General features: G+C 40.7%; 1 protein-coding gene and 1 non-coding gene across 17 annotated transcripts in view; one reads left to right on the top strand and one right to left on the bottom strand.

The window, feature by feature from the left end:
* The window catches only part of SRPK2 (SRSF protein kinase 2), a 261,992-nt gene that overhangs the window by 132,675 nt on the left and 111,371 nt on the right, over positions 1-17,946 (bottom strand). The gene's annotated exons all lie outside the window — the stretch shown is intronic.
* Positions 1,794-1,900, top strand: LOC117313683 (U6 spliceosomal RNA). The gene has a single exon (XR_004528268.1). It is a non-coding gene; the product is annotated as a U6 spliceosomal RNA (small nuclear RNA).

The raw sequence follows: 17,946 nt of genomic DNA, 5'->3' as shown, positions 1-17,946 counted from the left end.
AAATTCCTATTTCTATTAGCCTCACCATCAATGACTTCTATTAGCAATGAAATGTAATGAAATTAATCCCTGAAAACTGTCTACAGGTTTCTCACCACAGCAGAGTATCATTAATAGTTAATCTAGCCACTAAACAGAACAAAGGCACTCTTAATCCTCGCTCTGTTGGGGAGACAGAAGAAGTAACACAAGTTCTTAGATAACTGAGCTGTTACACTCAGGGTGAGATCCAATGCTCTATTCACCATGAAATCAAGTTTTAAAACATTCTCTATTTTATACTTACAAAATAATTATCACCTGTACATTTTACTGGTATAATATATGAATTTTAGAAATTATATCAGAGAATAGTAATCAGAAAAAGAAAGTATTTTTATAATGCTAACCTAAAGATAGTTTTTCTTACTAGATATTAATATACAACTGAAACTACTCGGTTCTCTAAAATTATGACTTACAATGTCCTAAATTAAGACTGTTTAATTTCATTTACAATTTTGGCACATAAAGAACTCTGGGTTCACCAAAGAAGTCAAGGCCCACTCAACCATCTTAAAAAGAAAATTCACTATCTTAAGAGGTGACAAAATTATTGTGCAAGGTTTATTTATATGTGTAAGAAAACAAGCCATATCAAAATGTGTGCGTATAAGGAGGAATTAGTGTCCCCAACTCCTAACCAACATTAACTTTCAAACTTAGGAACTGAAATTTATGTGATATAGTCCAATTTTTCCACCTTTCTATACTCCTTCAGTAAGAACAGGTACTGAGCTAGGTGTTACCTGAGCAGGGGGAAGAAAAAATATGTCACAAAAATATGTAAGGCAAAATTCCTTCCCTTAGAGAGTTCACAGTCTAATATTTAACATTTAGCTTGAACCAAATAGCTTATTTAAGCCCCTTATATGAATTAACTCATTTAATCCCCACAACAACTGGAGAAGGTACGTACTCAATATTTCCATTTTACATGCATAGAAACTGAAGCTTTGAAAGTTTAAGAAATTTTCTCAAGATTCCAGGGCTAAACAACTCCACTTAGAATAGCATCAAAAATAAAATATTTAGGAATAAATTCAACCAAGGTGAGAGACTTGTACAATGAAAACTACAAAACACTGTTGAAAAATGTTAAAGACCCAAATAATTGGAAAGACATCCTGTGTTCATGGATTGGAAGATTTACTATTGTTAAGATGGCAGTATTCCTCAAATTGACCTACAGAGTCATACAATCCCTATCAAAATTCCAACTGCCTTTTTTTGCAGAAATCGACAAGCTGACCCTAAAATTCATATGGAAATGTCAAGGGACCCTGAATAGGCAAAACAATCCTTAAAAACAAAGTTGCAAGGCTCACACATAAATTTCAAAACTTACTACAAAGCTACAGTAATCAAAACAGTGGGGAACTGGCATAAAGATAGACATATAGATCAATGCAATGGAATTAGAGTGCAGAAATAAACCCTCACATTACAGTCAACTGATTTTTGACAAGCGTGCCAAGGCCATTCAATGGGGAAAGACAGTCTCTTCAAAAGATGGTGCTCAAAACTGGATGTCCACATGCAAAAGAATAAAGCTGGACTCCTGTCTCACACCATATACAAAATATTAATTCAAACTGGACCAAAGACCTAAATATAAAGGCTGAAAGTATAAAATTTTTAAAAGGAAACATAGGTGTAAACCTTTATTTTCGATTAGGTTAAAGTTTCTTAAATATAACACCAAAGAACAGAAGAATAAATAGATGCATTGAACGTAAGAATTAAAAACTTTTGTGCTCACTTCAGCAGCACATATACTAAAATTGGAATGATACAGAGAAGATTAGCATGGCCCCTGCGCAAGGTTGACATGCAAATTCGTGAAGCAGTCTATATTTTTTCACAGCAAAGGAAACCATAAACAAGACGAAAAGACAGTCCTCAGAATGGGAGAAAAGATTTGCAAACGGAGCAACTGACAAAGGATTAATCTCCAAAATATACAAACAGCTCATGCAGCTCAATATCAAAAAACCAAACAACCCAATCCCAAAATGGGCAGAAGACCTAAACAGACATTTCTCCAAAGAAGATATACAGATTGCCAACAAACACATGAAAGCATGCTCAACATCACTAATCATTAGAGAAATGCAAATCAAAACTACAATGAGGGGGCTTCCCTGGTGGCACAGCGGTTGAGAGTCTGCCTGCCGATGAGGGGAACACGGGTTCGTGCCCGGGTCCGGGAAGACCCTACATGCGGCGCAGCGGCTGGGCCCGTGAGCCATGGCCGCTGAGCCTGCGCGTCTGGACCCTGTGCTCCGCAACGGGAGAGGCCACAACAGTGAGACGCCCGCGTACCGCAAAAAAAAAAAAAAAAGTACAATGAGGTATCACCTCACTCTGGTCAGAATGGCCAACATCAAAAAATCTACAAACAACAAATGCTGGAGAGGGTGTGGAGAAAAGGGAACCCTCCTGCACTGTTGGTGGGAATGTAAATTGATACACCACTATGGAGAACAGTATGGAGGTTCCTTAAAAAAATAAAAATAGAATTACCATATGATCCAGCAATCCCACTACTGGGCATATACCCAGAGAAAACCATAATTCAAAAAGACACATGCACCCCCAAGGTTCATTGCAGCGCTATTTACAATAGCCAGGTCATGGAAGCAACCTAAATGCCCATCGACAGATAAATGGATAAAGACGTGGTACATATATACAATGGAATTATTACTCAGCCATAAAAAGGAACGAAATTGGGTCATTTGTTGAGACGTGGATGGATCTAGAGACTGTCATACAGAGTGAAGTAAGTCAGAAAGAGAAAAACTAATACCATATGCTAACACATATATATGGAATCTAAAAAAAAAATGGTTCTGAAGAACCTAGGGGCAGGACAGGAATAAAGACACAGACGTAGAGAATGGACTTGAGGACACAGGGAGGGGGAAGGGTAAGTTGGGACGAAGTGAGAGAGTGGCATGGACATATATACACTACCAAATGTAAAATAGATAGCTAGTGGGAAGCAGCCGCATAGCACAGGGAGATCGGCTCGGTGCTTTGTGACCACCTAGAGGGGTGGGATAGGGAGGGTGGGAGGGAGACGCAAGAGGGAGGAGATAGGAGGATATATGTATGCAAACAGCTGATTCACTTTGTTATACAGCAGAAACTAACACAACATTGTAAAGCAATTATTCTCCAATAAAGATGTTTAAAAAAAGAAAAACATTTCATAAGACTATAGCTGCCATAGACAGTGATTCCTCCAATGGATCTCGACAAAGTAAACTGTAAACCTCTGGAAAGGACTCACCATTCTAAATGCCATTAAGAACATTCATGATTTTCCAGGGAAGAGGTCAAAATATTAACATTAACAGGAGTTTAGAAGAAATGGACTCCAACCCTTACAAATGACTTTGAGGGGTTCAAGATTTCAATGAAGAATCAACTGCAGGTGTGGTAGAAACAGCAGGAGAACGAGAGTTAGAAGTGGAGCCTGAAGATGTGACTGAATGGCTGCCATCTCATGAGAAGATTTCACGGATAAGGAGTTGCTTCTTATGAATGAGGAGAGAAAGTTGTTCCTTGAGATGGAATCTACTCCTGGTGAAGATGCTGTATAAGATTGTTGAAATGACAACAAAGGATTTAGAATATGGCATAAACTTAGTTGATAAAGCAGCACCAGGATTTGAAAGGACTGACTCCAATTTTGAAAACAGTTCCACTATGGGTAAAATGCATGCTACAGAGAAATCATTCGTGAATGGAAGAGTCAATCATTGTGGCAAACTTCACTGTTGTCTTATTTTAAGAAACTGCCATAGCCTTCCCAACCTTCAGCAGCCACCACCCTGAACAGTCAGCAGCCATCAACCCTGATGCAGAGTCTTCTACTAGAAAAAAGATTGGGGCTTCCCTGGTGGCGCAGTGGTTAAGAATCTGCCTGCCAATGCAGGGGACACGGGTTCAAGCCCTAGTCCGGGAAGATCCCACGTGTCGCAGAGCAACTAAGCATGCCACATGCCACAACTACTGAGCCTGCACTGTAGAGCCCATGTGCCACAACTACTGAGCCCACATGTCACACCTACTGAAGTCCGCACGCCTAGAGCCCGTGCTCCGCAACAAGAGAAGCCACCGCAATGAGAAGCCTGTGCACCACAGCAGAGAGTAGCCCCCGCTAGAGGCAACTAATGAAAGCCCGCGTGCAGCAACAAAGACCTAATGCAGCCAAAAATAAATAAATAAATAAATTTATTAAAAAGAAAAAAGATTATGACTTGCTGAAGGCTCAGATGATGGTTGGTATTTTTAGCAATAAAGCATTTTTTAATTAAGGTATACACATTTGTTTAGACATAATGCTGTTGCATACTTAATAGACTACAGTATAGTATAAATATAACTTTTATATGCACTGGGAACCCCCCCAAAAAAAGAATTAAAAACTTTTGTGCATCAAAGAATACTATCAAGAAAACAAAAGGACAATCCACAGAATGGGAGTAAATATTTGCAAGTCATGTAACTGATAAGGGACTAGCATCCAGAATATATAAACAACTCTTACAACTTGGCAATTAAAAAAAAACAACAACCCAATTTAAAACTGGGCCAAGGATTTAAATAGACATTTTTTGAAAGAAGAAATACAAATGGCCAAATAAGCACAAGAAAAGATGCTCACCATTATTTGTCATTAGGGAAATGCAAATAGAAACAACAATGAAATACCACTTTATAGCCACCAGGATGGCTATAATCAAAAAAACAAGTGTTAGCGAGGATATGGAGAATTTGGCACCTTCGTGCACGGCTGGTGAGAATGTAAAATGGTACCTTTGCTTTGGAAAACAATCTGGCAGTCCTTCAGAAAGTTAAACCAAGAGTTACCATATGACCCAACAATTCCACTCCTCGTTATAAACCCAAGAGAAAACGTGTTTATACTGTTCACATAAAACCTGTACACAAATGTTGGTAATGGCGTTATTCATAATATCCAAGAAGTGGAAACAACCCAAATGTCCATTAATTGATGAATGGATAAACAAAATGTGGTGTATCCATACATAAAGAAAATGAAGTACCGATACATGCTACCTCATGGATGAATCTTTAAAACATTACAAAGGGGCTTCCCCGGTGGCACAGTGCTTAAGAATCCGCCTGCCAATGCAGGGGACATGCGTTCAAGCCGCGGTCCGGGAAGATCCCACATGCCGTGGAGCAACTAAGCCCATGTGCCACAACTACTGAACCTTGTGCTCTAGAGCCCGCGAGGCACAACTACTGAAGCCTGTGCGCCTAGAGCCCGTGCTCCTCAACAAGAGAAACCAACGCAAGGAGAAGCCCGCGCACCTCGACAAAGAGAAGCCCCTGCTCACCGCAACTAGAGAAAGCCCGCGCGCAGCAATGAAGACCCAATGCAGCCAAAAAAAAAAAAGTTCTTCCTCACTTCTGGAGATGGGACGTGGAATGAGGAATGGCAGTCGGGGGGATTTTACCATTACCTGCAGTTGGATTTTTTATAGGTATTACCTGCGTAATTAAAAATAATTTTCTTAAATAATGTTAACTGTTACCAAAGGATATCCATTTAAAATAAATCCCTTTTGGTACCTTCCTGGTGGTCCACTGGGTAAACCCCGCGCCCCCAATGCAGGGAGCCGGGTTCAATCCCTGGTTGGGGAAATAGATCCCGCATGCATGCCACAACTAAGAGTCTGCATGCCGCAACTAAGACCCAGCGCAGCCAATAATTAATTAATTTTTTAAAAATAATGTCAGGTGGACTTCAGATCTAAATTTAAAGGCAAAACAGTAAAACTTTAAAATAATACAAAGGAGAACATTTTAAAAATTAAATAAAATAGACCCCTTTTGTAGTTACATGGCTTTCAAACGGAGAGTCTACAAAAAGCCTGCCATCAGACCATTATAAAGAGCCTCCAAAAAGCCAATTTTCACTTTCAAATAAAATTCACAGTTTAATCAAGGTCAAAGCAGTGTTCTGTTGGAATTGTGAGAGTGTTATACTGAAGGGGAAAAAACAGAACAGCTGAATTATTCTGACACTGTTCTATCATAAGAAAGGGAATCTCATGGAGGTTGTACAAAATTGGTCATTTAAAACTAGCTTTAAAAACTAAATTCAGTCTGCTCCTTCTAATTTTATCATGAACAGGCTCTTAAAACAAAATAAAAGTGCTGAAATAAACTGGTAAACTAAAAAAACAACCTATCTAGGGCTTCCCTGGTGGCGCAGTGGTTGAGAGTCCGCCTGCTGATGCAGGGGACACGGGTTTGTGCCCCGGTCCGGGAAAATCCCACATGCTGTGGAGCAGCTGGGCCCGTGAGCCATGGCCGCTGAGCCTGCACGTCCAGAGCCTGTGCTCCGCAGTGGGAGAGGCCACAACAGTGAGAGGCCCGCCTACCGCAAAAAACAAACAAACAAACAAAAACAGCCTATCTAAAAATATAGGTAATTAATTTAGCAAGCCCCAAATGAGCAAGTCTCAACAAACGGAGAAGGTACGCTTATGAAAGATACACTACTGCTGTAGAAAAACAGAATCCCATACATGACAGTTTAAGATAAAAACAAAAAATTTTAACTAGAGCCATCTGAATCATTAGGTGCTTTTGTGAGACCATGCAAAGGAGGAAGGCATGTGGTCAAAGTGCCAGTGCAATTACAAAGCAAGAAGCACTTTCCACAAAAGAACCACAGCAATACAGAGGTCAGTGTAAAATGGCTCAAGAACAGAGTTAAGAAATTCTACTCCTGCTTTTTTCTTTGAAAAATAACTTCCTTCCAGTCACGTAATTATCCATTTTAATAACAAAATAGTTCCTCAGTTTCCACTGAAATATACCTACCAAAGTTTTTTTTTTTTTTTTTCCCCTACTGAAGTATTTTAACTTGTCTGTTTACCCACCTTTTTCTAAGTCTAACTCAGTCTGAAATTTGGACTGAGACTACAAGGTGTGACAGCAGGGGGTACTATTTGGACTGACAGTATTCTATTTCTTGAGTTAAGGTGTGGGTATACAGGTGCCTATTTTACTGTTCCCTAAACTTACATTCACAATTCATGTAACACATGCATGAAAGATATCACAACTTTAAAAAATGTTTTTAACCAGAATAATTAATGAAAGATGTGCCAGGGCAAAAGTGGAACACTGTGCATCTTAAAATTACTACCTAGTCACCTCTTAGTTTTTTCCATTGCTCTCATCACGTATTCTCTTATTTACTCCCCTGAAATACAGGTAAACCTCAGCTGCCAGGGCTTCGAGGAATAAGTGATTTTTTTTAAGATTTATCATTAATTTTTTTTTTTTTTTTGCTGTACGCGGGCCTCTCACTGTTGTGGCCTCTCCCGTTGCAGAGCACAGGCTCCGGACGCGCAGACTCAGCGGCCATGGCTCACGGGCCCAGCCGCTCTGCGGCATGTGGGATCTTCCCGGACCGGGGCACGAGCCCGTGTCCCCTGCATCGGCAGGCAGACTCTCAACCACTGCGCCACCAGGGAAGCCCTATTTATTTATTTTACTTAATTTTGGCTGTGCTGGGTCTTAGATGCGGCATGAGGGCTCTTCACTGTGGTGCGTGAGCATCTCTCCGGTTGTGGCATGAGCGTTTTCTCTTCTCCGGTTGTGGCACACAGGCTCCAGGGCACGTGGGCTCTGTAATTGTGGTGCAGGGGTTCCAGAGTGCGTGGGCTCTGTAGTTTGTGGTACGCCGGCTCTACTTGAGGCACACAAGCTCAGTAGTTGTGGCACTCGGGCTTAGTCGCCCCCCCGGCATGTGGGACCTTAGTTCCCTGACCAGGGATCGAACCCACGTCCCCTGCATTGCAAGGTGGATTCTTTACCACTGAACCACCAGGGAAGTCCCGGAATGAGTGCTTCTTGACAGCCATGTGTTCACAGTTGAAAGATTCCTTACCTCATTTAAACCATTCTGGACTGAAACATTCACACTGAGGATAATACAAAGTTTCTTGGCTACCTTAAAGCCTTTCATTTTAGGCACTACACCCATATTCTCAGGGCCTCTGAAAGGTAGCTGAAGGTCTGCTTCTGCACTGAGGGCTCCAGATTAAGACAGTGCTTTTTACTTATTGCTCTTCTGTGTTGTCCCATACAGTCCACCATATGTCACTATAGATGCACCCTTCTAACTAGCTCATTCTAAACTGCTGAGAAAACTATCGGTAGGTGGTTTCTCACAATGTACATAAAGTTTTCCTTGAACTATCTGTAACAACTGAATGTCTGAATCCTACATCAATGCTCATGAAGAGTGCCGGTCCTGCTCTCTTCCAAGGGTCCCACTGCCACAGTACATCTGCTTCTCTTTGAACATATGCTTTGTACCTTCCCAAGTGGTAAGCTCTATAACTGTGGCTTGCACACGGAATATAAAAGTATGCCAGGTGGGCTTCCCTGGTGGTGCAGTAGTTGAGAGTCCGCCTGCCGATGCAGGGAACACGGGTTCGTGCCCCGGCCTGGGAAGATTCCACATGCCGCAGAGCGGCTGGGCCCGTGAGCCATGGCCGCTGAGCCTGCGCGTCCGGAGCCTGTGCTCCGCAGTGGGAGAGGCCACAACAGTGAGAGGCCCGCGTACCACAAAAAAAAAAAAAGTATGCCAGGCTCCTCTGTATTACAATGGCAACATTAACCCCTGCTTTTTATTATGTTGGCAATTTGACAGGGATTACGTATGCATCTTCATAAAAACACTATGAGGTAGATACAAACATCAGCTTGATTTTATACATGAGTAAAGGAGGGTAAAAGCCTAAAATATAAGGTAACATGTTTAAAGTCACCCAGCTATTAAGTGGCTGACACAGAACTTGGCCCTAGGTCTATAAAACTCTGAACTCAATGCTATTATGATCTACAGTAATATACTGACACTCCCAAACTGACCTAATCTCTCAGTTTCAGAAATCCAAATTCCTGAGGTAGGGATTACACTATTCCAATTCATCTTTTTCTAGCCAGGCTACCCCATCCACAAGATGCTAGACCACCTGCACTGGGGTCACGATGCACACCTAATCCAATCCCTTCAGGGGACATAGCACACAACAGAGCCACATCCAACAGGGCTGCCAGGGGGCACCTCCAGTCTTCACGTGTGCTCCGACTTCCTGACAGCCCAAGAAGTTGGAAGATTGCGTGACTGACATACATCAGGCCCAAACCCCAGAGTTCAAAGAATGGGAATGCAAAGGAAAAATTCCAGTTTGGGTAAGAGTTTTCATCAAGCCCTACGGCACCCACTGCAAATTTCTGTTCCAGTTCACCTCATTATTCAAATTTTTCTACTCAAAATGTTAATTACCTAATGTTTACCAGCACTGTATTTAGGACGGTGCGAATCAAATAAAAAATCCTGTCAAGAGTTCCTTAGGTTTTCTCACCAGAGGTTCTGGTGAAAAAAAAATTCACAGTGAAATATTTCTTCCTCTAAAGGTTCCTATGTTGTGTGAGATCTGAAACAAAGGAAGAGCTATGCCTGGACCTCCATCATTTTTGTAAAACCCTTTTTTCCTACAGCTGATGACTAAAATCTCTAATACTGTGTTTCAGCAAATATTCTTCTTTAAAAAAAAGTTTGTGCTGCTTAACAATCTTAAGTAATCCTTCCCTTATCTAGACTTACAAGCTGCCCAGCGCAGCAGTCACTAGCGACCGTTAGCTACCAAGCACCTGAAATGCGGCAAACCTGAACAGATGCTTAGCACAAAACAGAATGAAAAGTATTTCATTAATACTTTTATGCAGATTACATGTTGATATGATACTATTTTGGATATGCTGGGTTAAACATATTATTAAATTATATTATTGGATTCATGGAATACTATTCAGCTATAAAAAAGAATGAAATTTGGACACATGCTACACATGCATGAACCTTCAAAACATGCTAAATGAAGCAAGCCAGACACATTAGGACAAATACCGTATAATTCCACTTACATGAAATACCTAGAATAAGCAAATTAAGAGACACAGAAAATAGAGCAGAGATTACCAGGCGCTGGGAAGGGGAAATGGAGAGTTATGGTTCAGGGTCCACGGGGAAAGCGCCTCACTCAAGGTAGTAAGAGGGACTGCAAGAGTTACCTCAAATCCTCAGTACAGAGGACATAAACGCTGCTAGCAAATCAGTTCAGGGTTTTTTAAAGTGCCTCTAATGAACCCTACTGAATTTAACCCCACAAATAGAAAAGTCTGGTAAACTGGTTTACTACCATCAAGCTTAAAAGACAAGTCTTATTTTTTCGTACTGAAGAATGAATTTGAAGAGCACGAGAACACTCTGAAACCTCATAGCCATTTCCACAAACCATTCCACAACTGCTTCCTAACAAACGTCTTCAAAATACTCTGACAAACAGCTTTGTGCGGAGAGCACTTCTCTATATAAAAGACACAATTTTACAGAGGTGACACAGTACACACAGAAGCAAACAAGTTGATGTTCTTCTAATTTACAGTATTCAGTCTTCTAAATTTAACAAGGTTTCCAAATCTCAATTTAAAACCACATTCCCTGGCTTCTAACTTAAGAGATACATTTACTTTTGTCTCATACTTCTTAAGGCAATGAACTAGTGTTGTACCTCTAAACACAGAAGAGGGTATGTTGTAAGAAATTATTTCCAATTAGTTTATATAAGAGTACTTAGGAGGCAGATCCCAAATGTATAAAGCATGTTTCCTAAAAATGCAATATGCAATGAACAATAAGATAGAGGAATTTCAGAGAAATAAGAACAAAAAGTAGGATTTAAGTCAGCTGACTTTACCAGAACTAAATCTACTCTCAGGAAGCCAAAGGAGAAACAGCATCATAGTCGCTCTCGTATTTCAACATTTAAGGAATGCTTATGCGGCTACTCACTGACACAGAATAAAAATAACAACAACTACAACAATAATAACAGCAGCTAACACTGATATCAAGCTCCCTGCCTGCTACCTGTTGTGAGGACTTTCCCTTTATTAGCTCATTTCATCCACACAAACCTTCCATGGAGTCAGTATTGTAATTATCACCCTTGTTTACTGATGAGGAAACAGAGGCGTTAAGAGAAGGTAGATAACTTTGCCCGAGGTCACCCAGCTAGTAAACAAATGGCAGAGACAAACCCAGGCAACCTGGCTCCAGAAGCCACTACTACATACTGCTTCTCATAATAGTTACAGGGGGGTCACAATAACATTTATGGTGGGTTGGGGCTCAAGTGTCATAAACTAACTTAAAAAATGTACAGACTAAGAATACTTATTGAGCCCCTCCCTCATCCACTGGGCAAACTCTAGGGAAACTTCAGGAACGATAACTCACTAGTGTGACAAAACTATCAAAATGAAATAAACCGATTTTATTTTAGAAATAAAAAAAACCAATGGACTGTTAGAAATAGCAAACCAACTGCCAATCACAGATCTTTAGTTTTACAGAGTTCAGTAACATACTGGCAGAAACCACACACTGTGGTAACAACTGCTGGAAACACAAGGTAGGGTGCAGAGCAACACATTTATGTCTTGCTGCACTTTCCTCAATAAACTTCACTAAATGTCGTCCTATTCAACATTTGTGGATTTTTCAAAAGACCCTGGCTTCCCCTGACAGAGGGACCATCTCATTCCACAAGCTGTGCCAACACCCTCTGGCCTGCGGCTCCAGCTGTAGAAGATTTGGTACACAGAGGACCTCGCCAGCAGTCACCTGAAGGGCCTTCAGAGATTATCACATTCTGGCAAACTGTTGTTACCTCCAAGCCAGCAAAGTTTTATCAAGCTTCAATAGAGTCAACAAAACCTTTACTAAATCATCTATACAATTCCTTTTCGTTTTTAATTAAGTTAAAATTTACATACAGTAAAATCCACCCTTTAGTGTTCAGTGCTGCAGGCTGTAAGAAACAGACAGTTGTTGGAGCCAGCCCCACAACAAGATACAGAAGAGTTCCATGGCCCAGAGCAATTCCCCCAGGCCGCTCTAAGTCCAGCCTCCCCTCCCCCAGCTCCCAGCATCTTGCCCTCTCCAATACACACACACAGACTGTACAGTCTGGGTGCTTCTGTATCTGGCTTCTTTCACTAAGCATAATACATGTTAGATCCATCCATTTGTTGCAACAGTTTTATTTATTTTTAGTAGCTCATTTATTTTTATTGCTCAGCAATATTCCACTGCATGGAATGTGTCACAGTTGGTTTATCCATTTACCAGTTGAGAGAAATCTGAACAGTTCCCGTCTTTGGCACTTGTAAACAAAACCAAAAACAAACTAACAAAAAAGCTGCTATAAAACTCGAGCGCATGTTTCTGTATGAACATATAAGTTTTTACTTCGTTTGGGTAAAACGCAGGAGTGGGTCACACGGTCTGGCATGTGAGGGGTGGAACGTCTCCTCATCCTCTCCAGCACTTGGCACAGTTTCTCTTTGTGTTAAGAACCACTATGAACCTGGGGAGAAGTATCTCCTGGTAATTTACATTTCCCTAATGACTGATAAAATGGACCATCTTTTATGTGCTTGTCTAAATACCTTCTTTAGTAAAATGTCAGATCTTTCATCCACCTTTTCATTGGGGTCTTTTTCTTTTGCCCATTCTTTAACTGAGTTTGCAAAGTTCTATATATATTCTGGATAAAAGCCCTTTATCAGATATGTGATTTGCAAGTATTTTCTGTCAGTTTGTGACTTCTCTTTTTGTTATCTTAAGAGCATCTTTTAAAAAGCAGAAGACTTTGATGGAAGTCCAATTTTTTTTTAATAAATCTTGCTTTTCGTATCCTATATAAGAAATTTTTGCCTAATTCAAGTCACAAAGATTTTTTTTCCTGTTTTCTTCTAGTAGTCTGTAGTTTTACATTTAAGCCTATAATCCATTTTGAGTTAATTTTTGTGTATTGTGCACCAAAGTATCAATTACTTTTTTATTTTTATAGCTTGATCCAAAGTTCTGGCCCTTATCACAGTATTTATTTGACAAGTGTTTTCTAAGCACCTATATTTGGCCTAGGGATGTAAGAGTAAATAAGAGAACACAACATAATCAACTCACTAAAATACATAGTTAGCAGTATGAAAACAGAGTAAGTCCACGCACAGTGGCAGGAGAAGGGACTCAGCACCTAACAGCTAGGAGGGGTGGTATTTATACTGAGCGGCAGTTCACCAGGCAGAGAACAACATTCTAGGAAGAAGAAATAACACAAGCAATATACAAAGATGTTAAAGAATAAGGGCTGTTCAGGGGGAGGGAATTCTTCTTGACCATTTTTTATTCATAGCAGACACTACCGCATGCTAGCATTTTGGGCAGGATGTTTTAAGGGACTAAAAAGCTAAAAACCCCATTAAACACGAAAGCAACAAAACTCAACCCAATCACTACTACAGTATAATAATCTTTCTGCACCTATAAAAGCAAACAAAATTACCAAATAAACAGGCCTTCAGAATAAGCTGACAACCCCCAGCCTAGGAGTCGCCCTAGCCCCTCCCCCAGCTGACTCTCCACCAGCCCAGCTGAAGAGAGAGGAGACAAAGGCACCCAACAGAGCCTGCCTCCCTCAGGGGGCCTTCACTTGGCCCTCCATCACACCCTTCATCACCACCAAGGAACCAGCAACAGCACCTGTTCAGCTTAGAACTGCCACCTTCGCAGACCCTGTTCAGCCCACTGAGATGGGGTTATTCACATCACCAGCACCACTAATCTGCCCTATTTTCCCAGCCCCTGGCCCAACCCTCGGGGACCCCTCCTCAATGCCCACTGGAACTTAAGAATCCTCAGCAATTCTCTACATCCTCTGCCAACTCTCTAAAAGAATTGTTTCTTGCCCTAACAGGACTGGCTGCCCCTGAGGACTTTTCCTGCAGGCCCCGGGAATGGAGGCCCTTGTTCCTCCAACGTCCCTCTTCTGCAGGGACAGGTGGAGGTCGGGCTACTATTCTCACTGTCCCCAGAGGTTGACTTTCCCATTCTTAAGCGTGACTACTGGGTTCAGATGGGAGAGCACCATACTACCAAGTAAAGTGCAAATTTCGCATAAGCCCCTTCAACTAAAGGCTTCGTCCCATCTCAACATTTTGAACAGCATTACATAATTTTTTTGGTAACATCTTTATTGGAGTATAATTGCTTTACAATGGTGTGTTAGTTTCTGCTGTATAACAAAGTGAATCAGCTATACATATACATATATCCCCATATCTCCTCCCTCTTGCATCTCCCTCCCACCCTCCCTATCCCACCCCTCTAGGTGGTCACAAAGCACCGAGCTGATCTCCCTGTGCTATGTGGCTGTTTCCCGCTAGCTATTTTACATTTGGTAGTGTATGTATGTCCATGCCACTCTCTCATAAATTTTTTACAAAAGCAAAAGAAATATATGTGTGTGATAAAAATACACTTAAAAATCAAGCAAACGTTAAACAAATTAAAAGACACGTTTCCACTTCACCTACATAATTTTTTGAATGAAATCTTTTCCATATACCCCATAAGTAGGATGATGGATAAAACTCCTGTTTTAAGAATTTCACATTTTATTAACCATTTTGAAAAAGATATTGGGGGATTTCCCTGATGGCGCACTGGTTAAGAATCTGCCTGCCAATGCAGGAGACACGGGTTCGAGCCCTGATCCAGGAAGATCCCACATGCCGCGGAGCAATTAAGCCCGTGTGCCACAACTACTGAGTCCACACACCTCAACTACTGAAGCCTGCGCACCTAAGCCCGTGCTCTGCAACAAGAGAAGCCACCGCAATGAGAAGCCCGCGCACCGCAATGACGTGCAGGCTCCGCTTGCCACAGCTAGAGAAAGCCCACGCGCAGAAACGAAGACCCAACGCAGCCCCCAAGAAACAAAAAAAAGATTTTGGTAAAATAACTTTTCAGAAATTAAGAATAAAGAAAAGTAATAAACCTTGTAAATATAAAGTCAACTGCTGACTGGATAAAACTGCATCTATAGTCATTACTGTGAAGCTTTACATTTATTATTCGCAGGACAAATAAAACTTTCTTTAACTGAAACCCTAGCACTTTCTTCTATCATACCTCACACTTTGAAGAAAACCTCACCTATCCCACATGCCAAAACACACTCCCACAGTTTCTACCCTGAGAGAGTAGTCCAGAGACTGGCATCTTGCAAAACAATCACAGATTCTTAGGAAATTCCCTGGTGGTCCAGTGGTTATGACTCCACATTTTCACTGCCAGGGCCCAGGTTCAATCCCCGGTTGGGGAACTAAGATCTCGCAAACTGCGTGGTGAGGCCAAAAAAAAGAAAAGAAATAATAATAATAATAATCACAGATTCTTAGAGGTGAAGGAGACCTGAGAGGTCATCTGATCATGCCTATCACTTCTAATTTTTGCAAAGGTTCATCTTCCCTTCTCTCTCCCATTGGCCACAAGTCCTTGATGGCAAGGTCTTCCTCTCTCTACTCCTAAGAACTGAAACACAAGGCCCCTGACACAGCAGGCATGCAATAAAAGCTGCTGATAACAATACCAGATTAAGAGGTAGCTCTCAATCATTATTCTTCCCAACTCCTGTACCATCTGACAAAGGGTACACCCTTCTCTTCTAGCTTACTCCTCCTTCCACAACCTAAGTATCAAGCATCTTCTCTCCGTAACTTCAGTAATAATCTCAGGACTGAACCTGGAGCCATAAAACCTGGGTTGAATCCCAAGCCCTTGTTAGTTTTGGGGAAAGATGCTGAAACTTGTTAGGCCTCAGTTTTCTGATCTTTAAAATATGAGATTCAGTGCTCTGATGTTCTATAATTTCTTCTATTTAACTAAATCTTAATGATTTCTTTGTGATATTACCCTTTACCCTGTCATTTTTTAAGGCCTACCAAAAAAATCAGAACCTAAAAGAACACTAGAGCTAACCTATCTATTTCTAGTTAAGGAAAATCAGTACACTATAATTACCTTAAAGAGGAACTTTTAAAAATTAGAAATATTAACCTTTTCTTATGTTGTACCATGGACCAGGAGAGATGTAATGGCCCCTTCATCCCACAAGAAGCATAACCCATTTTGATACAATGCCTTTCAGGAATGCGGGTCACCAAAATGGCTTAGTTTAATACAATCATAAAATTTAGAATATGACAGAATGGATGGGCAGCCAACACACAACCCTTCATATAAATATTCCCACTGAGCTTTTGAGCATTTGTGTGTGGCAGAGAGTTTAATGGGACACTTGCTCATAAGAACTTGGAGCACAGCTATTAAACTCTTTCTTATCAGCAGGCAGTGACAGGTCACAGGAAACTCCTGGTAAAAACCAGCCCCCTTTCCCACAAGTATTCTAATTTTTATATGGGGACCTACTGCTCTCCAACACTCACTCTGTCCAATGAAACTGCCACCAACAGAGGCATCGAGGTGACCGTCCATATCACATTCCCCTGGGAACGAATTCAGTGGCAGGTGACCTAAGCACCTCCAATCCAAACTTAGAATACAACACAAACATTTATACAGGTCTAAAACATTTCCAAAATAAAAATGATCACTTCTTCAACTCACAAGCACATGACGATACCATCATACATGAAATATAATATTTAACAAACTCTTTATGTTTCAACCTAATTTTAATGTACAAATTAATTTAAAAGACAAACTATTAAAACACTAAATACTTTTACGTAGTAAACTTTTTTTCTTAATTTATTTATTTTTGGCTGCATTGGGTCTTTGTTGCTGAGCGCAGGCTTTCTCTAGTTGCAGTGAGCAGGGGCTACTCTTCATTGCGGTGCATGGACTTCTCACTGCGGTGACTTCTCTTGTTGTGGAGCACAGGCTATAGGCACGCAGGCTGCAGTAGTTGGGACTCGGCGGCTCTAGAGTGCAGGCTCAGTAGTTGTGGCGCACGGGCTTAGTTGCTCCGTGGCACGTGGGATCTTCCCAGACCAGGGTTCGAACCCGTGTTCCTTGCACTGGCAGGCAGATTCTTAACCACTGCGCCACCGGGAAAGCCCCTTACATAGTACACTTTTAAGTGTGACTTTTACAGCTACATTATGATCATCATGACTAACATTGTTAACAAAATAATGTTTCAATACAAACACAAAATATGACTATAAAATATAATTAATTTTCTGGCAAACAACAAAGGCACAGGCACAGGAGGAATGTATTGTTACTTTTTCATATGCAACAGTTATTTTCAAGTCCAAAACACAATCGGTTGAGATGAATATATGTATAAGCTCCATGTCAATATAAAATTTAAAACTACCTCATTGAGAAAAAAATTAACATTTAATTTTGTGTGGCATTAAATCCAAAAATAAAATATATGGAAATAAAGGGGAGAAACTCATAATTTTCACATTACTATAAGAAAATTAAAGAAAGTATAGCCGATTCCATCATGACAGCGTTATGTACTGAAGAAATCCTCAGTCAGAAAATTCAGATTTGAATTTTGACTCCTTAGTATCTGCGATTCCTCAAATTTAAGTAAGTCTCATCTTTCATTAAGTCTGTTTCCTCATCTATAAAATGCTGTCAAAGTAATAATCTGATTCATCCAACTGAATGATTACACAGGAAAATCAGAAGACAGGAAAAGTTGGCATGGGGGGAGGGGTGGTGGTGGTGAGCAGACAGTGGCAAATAAATAAATATAAAGTTGGTGAAGACTGTTCCAAACATTTTCACTAAGTGACAAAGCTACAAGCTGTTCTCTACTTTGGATCTTTCACGAATAGCTTTTAAAAATGACATTTTAAGAAAATTACTAGAGCTAACAATAAAAGTTTTCATTATAACCTGAAAACATGAAATTTGCAATTGAAAACTTTGTTACAGTCCAA

Source organism: Tursiops truncatus, chromosome 9 (assembly GCF_011762595.2).
Source record: "Tursiops truncatus isolate mTurTru1 chromosome 9, mTurTru1.mat.Y, whole genome shotgun sequence".
NCBI classification, from domain to species: domain Eukaryota; kingdom Metazoa; phylum Chordata; class Mammalia; order Artiodactyla; family Delphinidae; genus Tursiops; species Tursiops truncatus.
Note: the sequence above shows the minus strand (reverse complement) of the source record. Positions and strands in the feature narration are given on the sequence as shown.